The sequence below is a fragment of the Catharus ustulatus genome, chromosome 1 (genome assembly GCF_009819885.2).
Source record: "Catharus ustulatus isolate bCatUst1 chromosome 1, bCatUst1.pri.v2, whole genome shotgun sequence".
Lineage (NCBI taxonomy): Eukaryota > Metazoa > Chordata > Aves > Passeriformes > Turdidae > Catharus > Catharus ustulatus.
In genome coordinates, this window is record NC_046221.1 from 12,504,360 (window position 1) to 12,521,617 (window position 17,258).

General features: G+C 39.0%; 1 non-coding gene across 1 annotated transcript; it reads right to left on the reverse strand.

Annotated features, from left to right (window-relative positions):
* Positions 1-15,016: 15,016 nt before the first annotated feature.
* Positions 15,017-15,088, reverse strand: TRNAG-UCC. Its single transcript has one exon. It is a non-coding gene; the product is annotated as a tRNA-Gly (tRNA).
* Positions 15,089-17,258: the final 2,170 nt, after the last annotated feature.

Genomic DNA, 17,258 nt, shown 5'->3' on the forward strand with positions numbered 1-17,258 from the left:
GGTTTTGGACTAAAGGTCAGGAAACTGTATAAAAGGGTTCAAATTATATTGTCAAAAAAAATTCATCTGTTTAGTTACACATTTCATTTGTTATGATGTGTATATAACTGAAATCCAGTTCTTTCCCTACAGCAATTGCTTCCTCTTCGGGGGCTAAATATCCTATAATCACAGTGCAAATTATCCAAGTGAGATGGTGACATATTTTACTTTTTCAACTTCCAGACATAATACCTGGGATGTAATCAACACAGTGCAAGTGCAGTCTAGAGGATTTCATCATTGAGAGATTTGACTATTGAGCATCAAAAAGTTTTATCTGGGAACAAACTGTGATTTATTCAGATCAGAACTGCAGATTAAAAAAAATTGAGGATAAAAAACCACAGAATGTATCTTTCCAGGTGAGGTGACAACAAGCAGGAGGCTGCAAATATCAGCTTTCTCTTCCAAAAGCTCATGTGTTCCAAGTTTAGAATCCATATATAAATTTGTGCATATTCTATAAGATGTTAGTTCTTGTAGTCATTGAGGGGTACTCACCTCATCTAACATTAGCAAAGAGTTAGAGATCTAGGTATCTGCTCTAAATTGGTATTTGTCCTAAACAAAACCTGACAAAGTGGGGGAAAAAACAAAGATGATGACTTGTTATTTCTGGAGATTAAATCTCTGACTTCCTCTAGTAAAACTCTGTATCTTCTCACTGATTTACACATAAAAATATAGACCAATCATAAAGTTTGAAAAAACCCTCATCTTCTGTTTTTGACTTCATGATCACATATGCTCAGATATACTTATGAAACAATTCAGTCTCCAATTTTATATAGTAATATGCATGTTCTAGTCTACAGCAAGTACAAGATATATCAAAACATGCAATGATAGAGTTACAGCTACAACAAGAGCCAAAACTAAGTAGTAAAGAGATGCACATCATAACAGTTTCAGGAAGAAAAAACAAAAATATTCCCATCTTAGTTCATTACTAAACCCCTCCAGCTGGTTTTCTTGGCGAGAAGTAGCAGAAGAAAAGCTATGTGGAGGATGCAGCTTAAACTGACAATCTTGAAAATGTAAATCTGCTTGCAAAAAAATGTATAAACCCTATAGAAAAAACAGGATTCTGCCAAGTGATTCATTATTTTAATGACTTCCTGCTCTAATGCACTTCCTCTCTTTTCCTTCGTGCAAACTGCTCTAATCCCTGTTAAGGATTTAGCCTTACAATGGAGCTTTTATAACTTTCTGGATCCTTGTCATGTTGGCATATGGGTCATTCCCTTAATGTCAGGACTAGAAGAAGGTGAAGAACAGTTGTCCTGTGGGATAAGGAAAAGTTCAAAGCAGAACTGGCCAGGTATTGGTCTGAAATACAGACTGAGTTGTTTTTTTCCCTTAGGAGCTAAAATGCTGGCAGGTAGCAGGCGTGGAGAAAACCTGAACATGTTTCAATGCTATCTCTTCCAGCAGATGTCACTAAGAGGCAATGCTGTTTATAGAACGGCCAAATTGGAGACAAGCAGGTATTTTTAAATCACAAAAGTATGGAAAAGCTTTTCCTAGCTATCAAAGAAATGCTTCAACACTGAAACATTTTTTAGCTCCCAACTAGGACTTTACTTTGGATCCAGGTCTGGAAATAAACTCCTGGTTTCCACTACATTTCAAAGGTTATGGTAATATATTCTCTTTACAGGAAACTGCATGGAGATCAGGAGACAAGCTGACTGCCATCACTAAGGAAATAGTGAAGGTTTAGAAAAAATAAAGGTGTCTTAATCTCCGTAAATTTTGTATTTCTGAAGAAAGAAAGTACGAGAATGAATGCTGCAAAGATTTAAACTTCTTAAAGACGTATACTGTCTGTTGTTGCTATTATTATTATTGCAATTAAAAAACCAAATATTTGGAGTATACAAGGAGAAAGAAAATAATGGATTCCCAGGTGAACATTATTGTAACCTCTCTAAGACAAGGAACATCTCTGCTGTTTGGACATGCAGCATCCAGCCCACTGAAGTCTCAGGTTGTGACAGTCTGATGTTGCTGTGACATCTCAACAGAGCCAACTGCAAACAGAAGATGGACCATTACATCAGGTCACGGATTAATCCCCATATGGTTTTAATAAGAACAAAGCATAGGCTATGCTTGTATTTGCTGTTGTCCAACTGACTCTCCTCTGCAGGCACAGGTTTTGCATGAATTGTTCATGTGCTTTAGTTCATGGACAGAGTTTCAAGGTTCAAGGTCAGAGATGGGAGCAAGGAATGTATGAAGAAAGAGAGCAGAAAGGTTCCAAGACAAAGCTAACACTTTCCCCTCCAGAGGAGGGGAGGCTGCAGCCCCAGCAGCACAGCCAGATGCTCAGAGGTCTGCAACAGAAACACCAGCTAATGGTGTGAGAACAGCATGAACAGATGGTGCTACAGCACTCTCGTATTGCCTGCACCTACAGCCACCACCTGCTATCTAATCCCCTTCCCTTATTCAGCTTCCTAGTAACAAATTATTACATTCTCACCTTTTGTTTTTATATTGCATCAACCCCATCTATGCTCAATCTGGGTTTATACTACAAAACTTTGTGTTTTTTTAGGATTACTTACTTTCTACAGCTGTGAAAGATAGGCCCTCAGCTTCATTAATATATATATAACCTAATGTGCAAGAATCTTCTACCGCTTTAAAAACACACAACAAAACACATATTAGAAGAGAAACAGCAAAATATGTCATAAGCATGCTATGCAAGATTAATAAGCTTACTGTCTCATTTGTGCTGTCTGTAGCCTCACAGCACTTTAATGAGAAACACCAAAAACCCTAAAGATGCCTTGAAGGACACAAATTCAGTTGCTAGGATTTTTTTTAGCATGGGTATGGTCCTGAGAAACATCTGTGTCTCATCAAGGATTTGTCTTCATAAGGAGGTCCTTAGTATGCCCGTAATTGTGGGTTATGACTGTCCAAATTCTGAAGACTGCAAATGTCAGCAGTTTGTAAAAGCACCACAGCCTCTCAATTTTAGAAAGGTCAATAGGACCCTATTACAGTCAAATGTTCTCTCTAGGCTTCATAATTCAAGCCTCTATTATTCTTTGCTCTCTTTTCCTCTTCCCTATTCCTTTTCCAAACACCCTGTGTGAATAAAAGGATCATCATTTCAGTGGAATGCAGCTACCCCTTGGATGGAAGAAGTCAGTTCAGGGCCAGTAGCAGTACGGGACACAACCATTTCCAGCAGCCAAAATCTGCCCTTGGACACAAGTCAGTGGAAACATGCACATTCAGAGGTAGAGTCTGGCCCCAGAAGGAGAAGCAAAGAGTAACCAGAGTAACTAGAGCACCTGAAACTGCCAAAGGGATTTAGGTTGGCAGAATGCATTTAACCCAATTTGGCTTCTGGTCAGGATACAGGAAGCTAAGAGGTCATTGCTTAAAAGGGCAGGTTCTTTGTTTAATAAAAATGTTTGTGATATTGGTTTCATATCTTACCTGCCAACTCCAAAATAAAAAGAAAACCCAGTTTCCATGATGTTAGCCTGTAAGAACTCTCGTTGTTTTGGCTCATTGCATATCATGACAACAAAGAAACTACCAGAAGCAATTTCTCCTTGAGGGTTCCCTGCTTACTGCCTGGCCCTCAGACCTGACCTTTCTGTGGAAATGTTGGTACAATATGGGTGAGATGGAAGAGCAACATGTCAGGCACAGAGAGGTGCTTCTGATTCTGCCAAGGCTCTGGGGAAGCACATCCTTACAGAAGAGACTACCCAACAGTCCAAGTTTCTACAACATACTGCATAGTGACAGAAAAAGACTGGGAATACCCATATTATCCAAACTTCAGCCTTGAAAATAACATATACACTACTAAAATCACGTTACATTTGATAAAATAGGCTTTTTTGCTTAATAATTTCACTATTGTATAATAATCAAGCAGTATATTAATTCTCACTTTCATTGTTTTGCTGCTTCTCTCTGCAAAGCAGCTATTATGCTCCTCATTCGTTTTAAGTCTCTACTATGTCAGTGCATTCACTAGTGTATCTGCTTATGGTTGTGCATAGTCCCACTGATGCCAGAGAAAGATTTTAAACAGTAAATATGGAATTGGTTGACCAGGGTCTTTTGAGAATGTCTAGTATTTGGCTTCTGAAATATTTATAGCTGTTCATAACTTCTAAAAAGAAGGCTAGACTTTCTAAACTGAGCAAAATTTTCCTAGTGCATGAATACCTGTTTTCTTTATTCTTCTTTGAAGCACTTTTTTCATTTTCTAGCTTTTTTTTTTTTTTTTTTTTTTTTGTAATGACTCTATGTTTTCAATTTGAAAAACTATGGAGTCACTTCTAGGAAATTTATTAGAAGTTACTACAGAAATCATACTTCTTGTTGTAAGTAGTCTTTCTGCAGCAATCTGTGTCTATTGGAAGATGGTCTCTAACAATCTTCAACTTTAAAAGTGATGGGCTTAGATTAAGCTGCTAAAGGTGACTCTTAGAGACAACTCATCTACTTGACTGTCAAGAAGGTGAAGGTGGCCCAGGAATAAAATCCTGACCTTTTCAGGGTGCAAGCTTTCCCACTTTTCTCTGTACTTAGAACCAGCACCTCCGTAGTGCATCACCTTTGTAGATCCCATTTAGAAGGGTTTATCTCTTCCCCCACACACAATACAGAATTGAGTTGACTTGCTCAATTTCTGAAAACAGCACACCTATACATAACATAGAGGTTTCCATGGTAACAGAAAGCAAAATTTAATACCTCTACTTTAAAAGTGAAAGACTTCGTTCATAATTTTATTTTTAAGTTGCTTTATGTGAGGAAATATTTGGCCAATTTGAATTGGTTTTTTTTTTCAGAAATGTTCCCCAGACGAAACAAAATTTTGATGGCAAAGAAACTTGATTCCTGAATTTAAAACAGATATCAACATAAATTTTTTAAGAACCATAATAGTGTGATATTAGTACTTGATACAGAAATAATAAAACAACTGACACAAAACCACACAGCTGGATAATTCTAAATGTATACAGTCTTAACATCATAGATAAATTCCTAGATTTACAACCACAAATTCCACTTCTACTTTTTAAGACACAGTATTTCAAGACTAGATCCATGTTAGAGGCCAGTTCTAAATCTCACATAAATCCTTACCAAGGACATATCATGACTTCCTTGTTCCTTCCCTAGACTTGGCCTTGATATATACTATTTAAAAAGCAAACAAAGAGCATGAACTTGTTCAAACTCTGGGAATATTTCGGCCTAGAGCTCAGCAAAAAACCTTTATCTGAAACCAATGAACTTCTCAGGACCATTGAGAATTGACCAGAGGGGCCAATTAGCTGTTGCAGTCTCACTGATTCTGTGTCAATAATTTATAAATTTAGAGAGCACGCAGGTTTTTGCTGCTGGTTGAAAATTGAAGTGCTAGTTTTTACAAAATCTATGCCACTCTGAACCCCGTGGATTGGCACATATATAGACCCACTGAAGATGTAACACAAATAGGTACATCATGTTTTCAAACATATTCTTTCCTTACAAAATCAGAATTTAGTTCACCATTGAAAAAACATTGATTAGATGTCCATATTTTTAGAATAGGTACTTTGTTTCTTTTCTCTTTCCAAACAGTTTGAGAAAAACACAGATCAGTTTTACATCAAAGACAGGCACCTAAAAAATCTGCTTTCTGCCTCACAGCAGCAACAGCCAACATCTTAAGGCATTTTTGATCCCCTTATATCACACCCTGTGGCTTTTCTGACTATCTAAGAAATAAATTGATGTCTGATGTCATAGACTGCCTTTGTGTTGGCTATTTGAGAATGACTGAGAACGTTTTATTTTATTGTTTTATAGAATATGACTGTGGTAGGTGACTTTGCCCATAAAGGCAGAAGGGAAGTATCACAGATACCAGAGCCTTCACAGTTCCATTGAATTCATTTATTTCTACCATTTGCTGAACAAAATGTTAATCTACCTGTTTGCCAAAATTGAGGCAGATTACAGTGCATTCTAGGGTGCAAAATCTGCCATTAACTAGATTCACTGAGTTTACTCACTCATCTGACAGAGTTCACTAAAGGTGTCTAAACCAAAGATTTTAGCCTTTGTTGCACAGAAAATTTGCTTTTTGGCTCCAGAGCTGGCTGGGCACATGCTACTGCTCTTTCCAGCTGCTGCTGAAACATCCAAACTCACTTTTTTGCCAGGGTATGTGTAAAAGCCCATCAGTCTTCCATGCTGATCACTTGAAAACAAATTAAAGTGTATTCATGCATTCCAGACATTGATCTTACATATGGACAATATGTTTTTTACCACTATTCAGGATGCGCTACAGTGTCAAATTTGACAGAGGTCAACCCTTACAACCATGGATTAATTAAAAAAAAGAAATCCAGAAGCCTCATGTAAGAATTAAGGTAAGTTCCCAGAATATAATTTATTAATATTACATATCTGTGTATCTTAAAAAGACACTTCAGAAAGTTTCCATTTAATATTAGCCAAGAAATCTTGAGTTCCTTTAAATATGTGAGCCAATAAAAAGTGATTCAGTTTGAAGGTGCAGTAATTCTCTTCTGAAGCTACTGTATTTGGATATCTCTGGTGCAATGTCTCTGGTTATTATGCACAAGTTTAGGATGAGACATGGCTGAACTCATTTTCATGAGGTGTAAAAATCATGTATTTAGTTCAGTGCACCACTGAAATCCTGGCATTGCTGACTGCACAAAGATTCAATTCATATTTCAGAGTGAGAAGATAAATTTGTTTTTAAAAAGAGTAGTTGGCCTTTTATTAAGAGAGTTTGATGGTTTTAAGGCTATGTCTTTTTCCATCAAGATCAAAAGTTAACTTGGAACCATACAAGAGACTGTAAATTAAATTTAGTGAATACCATTTTGTAATCCATCCTGATGCATGTAATTGCCATAGGTAGAAAATACATCTGTGGTGAAGAACTGGAAAATTGGAACATTATGGAGTTTCCACCAGGCTCCCTTGTTAGTGAATCTAAACTAATCTTTAGTGAATTCCTGAGAAAGCATGAAGAGGTTTCTTCTCCTGAAAAAAAAATGCTGTGCAAGTGAAAATGGAGCCAGAACAGACACTGCCACTTTGCTTTAAGGATTTAGATATGTTATTTAATTTGATTTCTGCAGAGAAAAACCTAAACAGTGATGGCAGCTGATTCTCTCTGGAATATCTGGTAATCTATATTAAGCAAACATAATACAGAATGTAAAATAAAAGTCTCTGAATGAAAAGTTGCTCCATATTGGTGGTCAGACTGAGTTTATCTGGAGAGATTCACAACACATAACACTTGAGTTAAACTTTGGCTAAGGTTACCCTCCTGTAAAAGCAGTACAGTGTATCCACACGTGATATGATTTTGAATTAACCAACCAAAAAACTGCAGCCAGTCAGCTTTGGCAGGACAAAGCTTAGTGAGGTCTAATTGACCTAGGTGTTTATCCAGATTTTTTGGACAGATTTTTCTTGCCTAATGCCATGCTGCTACGTTCTTTTAACCCTTCTTTGATCAAGTTGTGCCATAGAGACTCCCAGGTGATTTTTAACATTGTATGTCATGAGTAAGGGCTTCAGAAGGACAGGAGTGGGACAAGGCCTCACACCACAGAGGATGGGAAGGAGGACAAAGGAAGATCTCCCCTTTTCATCCTGTCACCTCAGTCCCACTCCAGCAGCACAGTGGGACACTGTGGTGACACCCAAATAACCAGGCCCATGCAGGCAGGACAATCCTCTCTGGTATGAAACCACCAGAATCTCGCCAGGGTCACACATCACAGGAGCACTGCGACCCTAATGGTTTCCTTGTTCTACCATATATGAAGGGCAACTGGAGGTTTAAAGGCTGCAGTCAGCAAAACAAACTGTGCCTAATTAGAGCGCCAGGGGCTGGATGTTTCTAACCCTGATTCCCCATGAAAATCTCTCATGGATTCACAGGGCTTTGTTGTGATTGTATGTCTGTACCACAAAATTGTTGAGAGATAACTGTTTCAGCATACTCGTTCAAAGACACGAGACCTATAATTTTACACCAAATTGGCTCTAATTGCCAGCAAAAGCACTGCCTGTGCTGAAGCATTCTCTAAGGGTTTGTCCTCACTGCACAGAAACTCAGACCCTCCCACTGTCCACAAAGTAAAACCCTCTGACCTAGGGCTTTAAATATGGACTAATTTATCTGGCTAGGATTACCTGCTGAGAAAACCATTGAGCACTAATGATCTGTCCTTTCCTCTTCCCAGCACTGAAAAGCAGTCTGGGGAGCACAGGGCCAGATTCCAAGTAGAATGGGTAGAATGAAAGCAGCGGAGGGAGTTGTCTACAAAGCCACAGGGAGAAATTAAGATAATGGAGAGAGGCACCAGAATACAAGCTGCTGGTAGAAGCTGCTGAGAGGAAACTATTCTGAGGCACCAAAAGGTATATTTGCAGTTTTAAAATAACTTTTCCAACTGCAGCATGGGAAGAACAGCCCACTGGTCAGACCATTAGAAAACCTGGATTCAAGTAGCTGTTCTGTCACAGATTTTCCTGAGGCAGTTGGTTGGCTTCTTTTATGCCTCAGAGACACAAAATGTAGCTACATTGCCTTTATTCACCCATCTGCAAAATTGGGAAGGAGAGTTCTCCACTACTTCACAGAAGACACTAAAGACTTTAAATTCCTCCAACTTTATGGTAATAGGAGCTGTAGAAGCACCTAATTTCTTTAAGAGAGCTGCTTTTTCATTTTCTATTGATGAATTTCCAAAGAGAAATCAGTACTTATTAATATCTATAGTACAAGTTTTAGTCATCAACAGTTTGTTCTAAAGTGAAACTGTAATTATATGAAATTATTTATTAATATGAGGAAACTGTAGAAACTTCTTTTAAATATGGTGTTGTACACCCAAAGTTCAGATTCTGGAAGTAAGAAATCACTGATGACAGAAAATGCTGCTCTTCATGGCAGCTTCCCAATGCTGCCTTCTCAATGTTAGCTGAGGGTCACTGTCTTCAAGGTTTTCTAGAATTCTCAAGAATTCTCAAAGAAAATGAGAATGATTTGACAATAGCATTATTTATGTTCCTAGTCTTCTTGTGTGAGCACAGAAAGGTCTTGGTTTCAATGGACAGATAAGAGAATGAGCAAAGGATCTAAGGATTAATGTGATGTTTGCTTTGGGACAGTCTGAAGTGTCAGAGAAATATGTGTCACAAAGCAGTGGTGTGGCTGGAAATATGAACTAATTAAGCACACTGTGGGTTTTGGTCAGGTTGTTTTAATCTAAAAAAATGATCATCCAGGTCACATAAATCCTGATTGCATGTTTCATTTTCTTAGATGTTTGAAGACTCAGTCTGGAAAGAGCACTAGGCTTGTTATTATACTTGAACTGTTACAGTTCTATCTACATCAGATAGAAATGTAGATAGAATAGCAGAAGAGGTATTTAATTCTCTGGAAAACCATCTAGACATGTAAGTCTATTTATCAATATTACTAATTTGGGATGGAACATTACTTTCTGGGATGGAATGAAAAATAATGGTTAATTGAATAATATGTGGAAGTGTCTCTTAAGTGGGGGATCCATATTAGGGGTTTGCTGAGCATGCAGAACAGAGAGAACAGAATTTCCTGTTTTGGTTTTGCTTGCAGCTACTGGTGTCAGCCAATTTCCAATAGTCAGTGGCTGTGTGTTGTTTGACTTGAAGGAGACTTGGATAAGGCCCTAGGCATCTAAATTAATGGGGTGCATCAACATCAATTTTGTCCTTGTGCTGTTGGAAAATGGATTATGCCATTTAACTTTAATAGCTCTGAGGTAGTTTGACAGCCCCAGATGAAAAAGAAGTACACAAATGCGGAGACAGAAGTATGAAGTGGAAACTTAGTCAGGATTTCTGCATTATTTGTGCTACTTATTGTATCTGTCAGGCAGTTGGTCACCCATTAGGTCATTCTAAACCACTATTTATCTTTGCATGACTATGAAAATGACAATCCTTAAGGTAACTTATTTATAATAAAACATTAATTAATGTTTCTTTCTTCTAGATGGCCTTATTCTCCAATTACCATTTCTATATAATAAATGTCTACAAGAAAAATGGGAATAAATGAAAAAAAAGTCAGAATTTTAACTTATTTTTCACCCCTAAACTAAAATGAGACAAGGAAACAGCAGAAATCTGATTAAGTTTATTTCACTTTTTTTAAAAAAAAACCTCAACTTATTTCCAGTCAAAAATGAACTATTATATAACTAAAAGGGCAGGAGTCTTATTCCGAAATATCCCAGATTATATTCAGCTTTACCATGCTACAAATTTTATTTTTAACAACCTGTGGATTACTATTGATCATGCAGACATTGACCTTTAAAGGTTGCATTTATATGAAGTAAATTCTAAGGGTTACTTTGTACAATAAACACAAGGAATTAAAAAAAATAAAATTATCATCATGAACATTTTCCTTTTCCACTTCCCCCTGCTTCACCCACTGGACTGCAGAGGAGATTACCCCCTTAACAGAAAAAAAAAGCATATGTCAACTTGCCTCACCTACAGAGCCTTCAGGCAAAATGCATCACTTTTTTTTGGGACTGTCAAGGATTGAATAAATCAGAGATAAGTGGGTTAAAATGTCAGCACCCACTGGGACCAAAATAAACCTACCATATTTTTTCATCCAAGTGAAATCCTATCTGCAGAACCACCATTACTTCATTCATTCATTCAGGAAGACAATTTAAAATTTTTGTATGATTAATTTAAATTTTTTGTTATAAAAAATACAAAAAAAACCACAAAAAACAAAACAAAACCAAACAAACAAACAAAAAAAACCAACCAAAAATAGTTGGGTGTTTTTCCCTCTCAATGTAATAAGCCTGTGAAAGTCATCTTGTGCAAAAGGTCAGATAAGCATGCTGTGAAAAATGGTGCTAAAAGGCTTTCAAACTTTGTTTATTAATAGATATAGCCTTTTCACCTCTGCTACATCTGTCACTGCTAGGTTAAATATAATTTATTTTACTGGTCACCTGATTTCTTGTCATGAGTACAGGGAAATGCCACAAAAAAAACACTGAATAGCCACAAATCCATTTTTTAAATGCAAGAGAAGAATTGCCTGGGCCCTTCTAATAAAACATAACCTAACATGGAGTAACTAAAGACACTGAGGGTAGCCCCTGGCTTTAAAAGCATTCTCTAGGCCATTGATCATTGAAGACAACAGGCAGTGACCTCACACAAACACAATGTAAACTCCCAAACTCATTGATGGCATTCCTAGCACTCTGTCTGAATTTATATTGCCTCTCTGTAAACTGTTTGACATAAGCAGTGAAAGATGGAAATAGAAAAGGGCCTCTTCAGTATGATGAGCATACCACAAAATGCAGCTGGATGCAAGTGAATTAACTTGTAGCTTACTTTGATGTTCAAAGAAGTCTCAGGCCAAGATGTGTGTTAATGGAATTTTCATAAGATTCTTGAAAGTATATTTTTCTTTCTGGATAGCCCAAAAATATGCTACAGCATAAAAACTACCTGAGTATATTTTGAGGAGATGAAGAAAAAAAAATGGGAAAAAATCTACTGAGTTATTATCCATTTTTCAGAAGAATGCTATGGTTATGTTAGCCAAATCATGCAGTCAGAAAGGCATGTGGGTGTATATTTTCCTTCCTTCCTTCCTTCCTTCCTTCCTTCCTTCCTTCCTTCCTTCCTTCCTTCCTTCCTTCCTTCCTTCCTTCCTTCCTTCCTTCCTTCCTTCCTTCCTTCCTTCCTTCCTTCCTTCCTTCCTTCCTTCCTTCCTTCCTTCCTTCCTTCCTTCCTTCCTTCCTTTTGTTTCTTTTCTTTTTTTTTTAATGAGTGTTGCAAATTTTGTAGAGAATTTAATATTGATATTTAGATATTGTGTTCCTGTAATGAGTAAGTGGACAGGAAGCAGATGCTACTGGAAAGTTCTCCTTTCTCTTTTTAAGCCATCCATAATAGTAATAGTTAAATTCTTTCCCTGTACTCAGAACAAAGAATAAATCAAAGACTACAAGAAAGACAGAGAGGGATATTTACAAGGGCATACAATGACATGGCAAGGGGGAATGGTTTCAAACTGAGAGTAGGTGTGGATTAGATAGTAGAAAAAAAAAAATCTTTATTGTGAGGGTGGTGAGGCAATGGAACAGGTTGCCCAGAGAAGTAATGGTTGCTGCATCCCTGGAGGTGTTCAAGGCCAGGTTGGATGGGACTTGGAGCAATCTGCTGAAGGAGGATTCCATCCATGACAGGAAGGTGGAACCAGATGATCTTTAAAGGTCCCTTCCAAGCCAGGCCATTCTGTGATACTCTGGTTCTAAGATACAATTCTATGAGTGAAGTTGTATTTGAATGTGGTTTTCACCCTGTTTCCAAATGGCAATGTACCTTTCTTGGGAGCTGACTAAAAAGCTGCATTACAACTCATTGCTAATCAGCTGTGAGACCCATTAATTGATTATTGCTAGCACAGAATGCTATCACTGTGCACTCTACAAGGACATCTCAAGACTTTGCACAATTGCAACTGAAGTGTCAAAACAGAGCCTAACAACAAAACATGTCATTGTCTTCTTGTGCAGTAAAAATTAAAAAATTCAGAAGCATCTCATAGCTTACAGGTTTTCAGCAAAGTTACTGCCTTTAAGCCATGAGAAAATACCAAGTTTTGTATTTCCATTTACTACAGAAAACCATGGATATAAGAAACATATCTGGCAAGCAGAGTCATATTTATAAGAACTGTTACAAGAACAAGTACATATAGAATATTGACTTATGATTTGTGGGCAGGTAGGACACTGAGTCCAAATCCTTCTTGCAGTTTCATATTGCAGTTGTCTCCTTTTTCACCTGTCACCCGAGAGCTCAGTCTAAAGCCTGACATTGATAGGAGTGGTGCTAGCGGACCTTGAGTAACCCATGTACTACAGAGTGTGATGCTTCTCTGGCTCCATGCAGCCACTGGCTTTGCCCTGAAGTGGAGCATCCCTTGTGCTACTCTGGTGGTTTAACAGCTCTTTTTGGAGCATTTTCTAGGCTTTCATGTGAGGATTTTCCCTTTAGTTGGATCCAGGCTTATATGAACAAGTAATTTTTCCCCCCTGTAGAAGTTAAATATGATTCAAGTAGGGCAACTAATAATTTTGACCCATTGGCTTAGGTTTAGTAGTTTAGTAACAAAAAAGTTACAATGAGAATCTGGGCAGGTAAAACCCCTCTGGTTTAAATTTCAGTCCTTTGTCTCCTGCTGGAGTTGCACCCACCCACTGCTTCCAGAACCTCTTCTCTTTGAGAAAGACAGAGGATTTCATCCTCTTCCAAATATCAACCTTTTGATATCAATCTGTCTGGTCTATTTTAACTACATTTTCACAGTCTGTATCTCCCATTCTCCACTCATATTGAGAACTCTAGTCATTACACATTCTTAGCTGTGAAGTGCAAATGGCTAGAACTTGTCAAAGGGCTCAGCTCTTTTAGCCCTTTCCATCTTTTGATTTCTATAAACCTATGAGTGCATTTTCTCCTGCTTGAGGAAGAAAAAAAAAAGAGAGAGGCTGAAACAAAAGAAGTGAACATTCATTATAATTGCATTTTCTTGCATTCACTGCAGCCTATCATGTGAGTAGGTCCTGCCTGCAATTGTCATATAAACAGATTTTGGAAACATACTATAAATTATTTCAAAATTGCTTTGGGAAAGAACATTTTCTCTAAAAGAGTTGTCAAGAGTCAGGTTTCAAGCATAACAAGATTCTCAGCCATGGGATTGACAGTGATTAATTGCATCACCAAAACTGGTTGGCCCTCTCAGACCTGCCCGGGCACTCAGACAGGGAGTCTTGCTGGGAGGTGCCTAACTCTAGACTCTGATGTATCATCTGAAGGCACCTGTCTCTGTAGTGAATCACAGTGTGTGTGCACTTGTAAATATGCACTGCTCTAGCTCTGCTGGAGTAACACACCTTCGCTTGGCTGCCTTGCCTCAGCCCACCTCCTGGTGCTGCTCCCACTCCAAGAGAAATCACTCACATCTTGTATACCATACATACATCTGCCCTCAGTTCTTGCCTTGGTTGGACTGCTTGGCATGGTGCACAGAGCGACAGAATGGCTGAGGTTGTGAGGAACCTCTGGATGCCATCTGCTCCGCCCTGATGCTGAAACAGGAACACTTAGTTCTCCAGGACCATGTCTGGACAATCTTTGAAAATCTCTAAGGATGGAGACTTCACAAACCTCTCTGGGCAACCTGTACCAGCACTCAGTCACCCTCATAATACAAAAGTGCTTCCTGCTGTTCAGAGGGCACCTTCCATGTGGGGTTTTTTTGCCCTTTCCTTTCTGTCCTGCGCCTGGGCACCGCAGTGCACACCCTGGCTCCATTCTGTTTGCACCCTGCCTTCGGGTATCCTCTCGGATTAATCAGATCCCCTTCTTTGGCATTTCTGCTGAAAAGGAAGGAGAGAGGGCAGTCTCCAACCAACCTTGCAGGCTTTTCTTTGTTCTGCAGCACTGAGGACACACCTGGGCGCTGCTCCAGAGGTGCTCTCACCGCACAGAGGACTCTTCCCTTTCTTTACCTTCAGACAATTCCGAGTGCGATGAAGCCACGGTTGACCTCTGCTCTCGCTCGGGCAGACACCTTTGCCGGCTCTTGTGCGATGTGGGATCCTCCGGGACCACCAAGCTCTGCCCTGCCGGCCCGGCTGGACCCAGCCTGTGGGTGCCGCTGGACTCCGCCCGTCTCTGTTACCCTGCCCAGGGTCCCGCTTCTCCCGGGGCTCACATCCCTGGGGAGCCATGGATGGATGAGTAGATGGATGGATGGGTGTGTGGATGGATGCATGGCAGCGCCTCCTACACCTCGCTGGGAGCGGCGTCAAAAGGGAGCTGCGTTGGCCGGGAATCGAACCCGGGTCAACTGCTTGGAAGGCAGCTATGCTCACCACTATACCACCAACGCCGCGCTGAGTGCTTTTCTCTGCCTGCCTCCCTCCTTTCCTGCTTCCCTCCGCTCCCAGATTGCCTCCAGGATTTACTACCTACCCTCAATCACTGCAAAAAGCTACTGAGGGAGGCGTTTAAGTTGTCTCCACGGCTGCCAAGGCTACTACAAATTTAGAAGCTTGTTTGTTTTTAAACACTGAAAAAAACCCTAAGGTACTGTTCAGTGAAATGTTTCCAACCTCCTGATTGGTTTAAAAGAAATTCCGGATAGGACTAAAACCTTCAGAAGGGGGACTGTGAATAACAGCACAATTGGGAAAGAAAAAGGCTGGCTGACAGCACACATCCGATGAAATAAGCATGCTCATTTTTAGTAAAAGAAATAGTCTTTCCAGCATTAATATTCAATATGAGATTTTTATCTCATGTCTGAAAAATTAGGTGGAAGAAGTTATAAAAGACAACATGTGTTGTCCATTTCATCAACTACTGCTTTTGTCTTCTCAGTATCATCCAAAGAAATAGAAGATTGCATGGAAAATATAGCTGAAAATAAACTTTGAAAGAGGGTTATCTGAAACACAATCCTGAAATGCTAAGTCTCAAACTTGGATAAATTTTTGTGACATAGTGTGTGGTGTAAAGTTTTCTACTACAGTGGATATAGCCAAAAAACTATTTTAAACGAACAAAATCTCAAAAAACTCACATGGTGTGAGGATATCCTATGAATAACCCAGGGTATCCTAGAGCATCTGTGATTTCACTTCTGAGAATGCCCTGTTTACAAACAGATGTGGCTCTTAAAATGTAAGAATCTCAGCAAGTTTGTGGTGGAAACCATTCTGTGCCAGCAGAGATGTCCTAAGCAGAGAGACCTTCATATCTCTTTCATTCTCACATCCTCTGTCTTCAGCTTCCTGCAGTGGCAATCAGAAAAGCTAATATTGGTCAGACATCCATCGATCCTGAGCCTTTCTGTGCCTTGGCATCTGAGCAATGAATAGCTCCAAAGCAGCTCCCCAGGCTCTGCATACTCTGACCGTTTCACAAGTGCTGGTATAGATGAGATTTTTTGCAACCTTAAATGAAAGTATGTCATGCACAGCTACACTGTAGTAAGAATACCGAGTCTTCTCTCATTTTTCACTTTAAAAGTCAGCAAAACCAGCCGAGATCCTATTTGGAATGCTCTGCAAACAGCCCATGGGGGTATACTACTGACTGTATTTACAACTAAGATTTAACAAAACAAACGAAGAGGTCCCTGCTGAATGATACAGAGTCTATTTTGAGTGTATGTGACGTGCAGTGCACATGTATTGCAGTGCAGACTCACAGTTCAGCGATGTGGTGCATGCACAGCAAACCATGGCTTTTGGGAACCACATTTTCTGTGCATTTGTTGTCAAAAATTTTTGCACAGGGCCTTGACCTTGAACAAGTAGGCTTATAGTTTAAGAAGTTAAAATGGGACGCACCAGACTCACTGGTCATAATTACTTCTGAAAAATACATACCTTATTGTAATTATTTTTGTGTTTTTCTAATAATCTGTAGGCATCATAATTTTTTTTCTAGTAAAGGCATGGATAGGAAATTTATGCCTAGTGAGAGTTGTTTCCAATGTTACTGAAGGGTATGGTTTAACAATCATCAAAAATGGTTATTCTTTATATACTCCCTTGCAGAAAAATTCCATGGAACCAGAAATTCTGCAGACAAATGTTTGAAAATAATTACCTTACTGGTTAGGAAATTTGAATAACTTTAGTAAAGATGTCATCCTGGAAAAAGTGTGGATGTTCTTATAAGAATGATATTTCTCTTCCTTCAGCTTCTAGTCTTAATTTCATCTTGTTTGTGAACTCACCATCCTGTATTTTAAGGCATTACAGAATGAAGAAGGTGATTTTTAAACAGTATGATAGAACTGGCAAGAAAGATGGGCCCCCATTGAATTGAGAAAAAGCACTGAATGAGGATTCCAGCTCTGAGAAAGCTGGAAGCTGAAGGGTATGGACAGAACAGGACAGAGAAGTGGGATAGGCTAAGCTGATCTGTGAAAAGCAGCCACCTGCATCTCAGCTCATAAAGCTGCATGAGATTCCTAAAGGATTTAAGCACCAAAACTTGTAGATAAACTCAGAGGGCCACATTCCCAATGTCAGAGTAGTCTTATCCTG